Source organism: Adiantum capillus-veneris, chromosome 4 (genome assembly GCF_014529385.1).
Source record: "Adiantum capillus-veneris isolate H3 chromosome 4, ASM1452938v2, whole genome shotgun sequence".
NCBI classification, from domain to species: Eukaryota; Viridiplantae; Streptophyta; class Polypodiopsida; order Polypodiales; family Pteridaceae; genus Adiantum; species Adiantum capillus-veneris.
In genome coordinates, this window is record NC_140934.1 from 26,944,562 (window position 1) to 26,947,092 (window position 2,531).

General features: G+C 51.5%; 1 pseudogene; it reads right to left on the reverse strand.

The window, feature by feature from the left end:
* Positions 1-790: 790 nt before the first annotated feature.
* LOC147458897 (pectinesterase pseudogene) lies at positions 791-2,062 on the reverse strand (annotated as a pseudogene).
* Positions 2,063-2,531: the final 469 nt, after the last annotated feature.

Sequence of the window (2,531 nt, forward strand, 5' to 3'; positions counted from 1 at the left end):
AGTGTGTGTGGGTCAGTATACCCGACAAGCAAGGCCCCTTATTGCTTTGGTCGGCCCGCTCTTCTAGCTCATGCTGCGTATGGTCCCTTGAAGTAACTTCAATCACACTGTCCTTCTTTTTGTGTAAATAGGCCTTGTGGATTATCTGATATAGATGCATATGCGATGTAGATACATATGGGATCTATACGTCGGAGGCATTGGTAATGTCCACTTTAGATTTTTCCTTCTCTTGACAAGTGACCTTGGTGATAGTTGGTGAAGAAAGCATTGGAGGATTTCAAGGCTTCCATTGGCTTTTTTTTGCTTCACCAATGGTACTTGTATTTATACCTCAATTTGGCCAGAAAAGATGAGAAGATTCCTTTGTATTATTGGTGTTGTGCCATCCAGTGTCATCCAAGGACTACTTCTTCTAGCATGTCTTTAGAAACCATCACCTAGAATTATACGTGCTCCATTGCTTTTGGATGCTAAGGGTAGTACCCATTGTATTGGTCCTTTTTTTAAGTAACGGCTTGCCAAGCATACTCCAAGTTTGGTGGGAGACCATGTTGCACTCTGCTTTGTCTCATTGGGCCATGCAAAGCAGCTTGGGACATTTCACTAGTGCACGCTTTCTTGGGACATCACGAGCCAGCTCAAGTTTAGGTCGAAGGGGACGTGGAAGGACTCCGAAGGAGAGACGCAAAGTCCTAGCTCCCTTGACGAAACCAGTATTGCGTAGCGAGCCACATTGCACGCTATTGAGAGCAAAGATCAACTCCGTTCAAATATAGCTCATGGGACATCAGGGCTCAGCTTTTGGTTCATTAGGGGCGGCAAGGTCAGAGGAGGTGGAGGAGGATGAGGATGTACTCAAGTTTAGGTCGAAGGGCACTTGGAAGGACGGAAGCCAGGTGTCTTCCTTAATGAAGTTTCCGACCGAGAATTGGGTAGCCTGGTCGAGGGTTTGCATGCACACCCTTCCATGCAACTCGCTGCCCAGTGCCGGAGCCAGGGCCGCTGTTGTGGAACTCTCCGTAGAAGAGGGTGGAGGTGAAGGGGTTGCTAGCATTCCAGGCGAGCCAGCCGTGCGGGTGCACAAGGGCATCCATGTGACATTGGAGGAAGACGACGCGGGAGAGCTCTTTCCAGGGGCGGCCCAAGTAGGTGGAGACCGAGAAGTCCGTAACATGGAGAAGGGAGTCCTCGGCTGTGAACGTGCAGTTGTGGAAGACGAACCCCGTGCCCTCCTGGGCAAGTATGCGGCGCTGTCCTTTGAGGGGAAGCCTTGCCACGAGGTTGCAGTTCTGAAAGATGGCGGCTGCGTCGCCGAAGATGAAGTCGATAGTACCGGAAATGGTGCAATCGCGATAGAAATGGCGGCCGGAAAATGCCCAGAGCGTGTCCTGATAGCCCTCGAAGCTACAGTGGTGGAAGACGGTCATGTCCCCCCGGGCGAGCATGGCGACAGCTTGCATCCCTTGCGGGCCGGCGGTGTTGCGGAAGGTGATGCCGCGAGCAAAGAAGCCGTCGCCCGCGACGTGGACAGTGGCCGAAGTGAGGGTGTTGAAACGGCCACTGCCCACGCTGCGGTCGGCCGTGATGATAGTGCGGTCGATGCCATCTCCTATGAGAGAGACGTTGGGCTGGCTTTGCGGCAGGAGAAGGACTTCCTGGTAGATGCCGGCCTTGATGTAGATAATATGGCGGCGGCCTTGGGGGCGGTTGGCGGGCATGTTCTGCAGCGCTCAGTGATGTTAAGGAAGTCCCCGCTGCCATCCTGAGCCACCACCACATTAGCGGTACTAATTATAGCTGCTTCAGTATCAGCTGCGGCCGCGGGGGCTATTAGCTTGCGGTGGCGCACAGGCGCTGCAGAGGCCTGAACACGAATGACGAAGGAAGGCCGAGCTGTACTCAGCCAGCTCGTCGCTAGTGCGGAAATGATGGATTTCATCCAGCTGATCGGAGCAGCAGTACGAGGTGGACGTGAGTCCCACGCCAGTAATAGCCGCCGTCGTGCGCCAGTAGTTCGTGTGCTGAGGTGCAGCTTGCAGCAGAATAAGCCAGCAGCCATAGTAGTAATATTACTAGGTGTATTTTGCTCATCAGCTGTCTGGGGCTGGCCTCCCCTACCATTGTAGCTGCTGCGTTTGACCTACATTTCCCGCCATCCCTCTACGAATTTATCTCGAATGCTGCGTCCATGCATGCGTGGCCTCGTTAATAATTCACTTATTCTTCTCTCCGACCCAGCCTAAACCATTTGATCCTACAAAGGACACACGTTCGACCACACCTCGCAGCATTTTTTTCCGTTGCGAAGAGAAATTTTGTGCCACTGATCGGATGCCCCAAGTTTAACTGTACCATTGGGACGATTAAGCGTTCTTTCAAGGTTGGTTGCCATGAGTAGGCCTTCACAAAATGCTCATAGCACGTGCGTTCAAAATGTATCTATAAATCTACTCTATTATCACACACACTTCTCCATAAACATGTAACATTTTTTAAAATTTTCATTTCTTAACCCTTTTTTACATTTA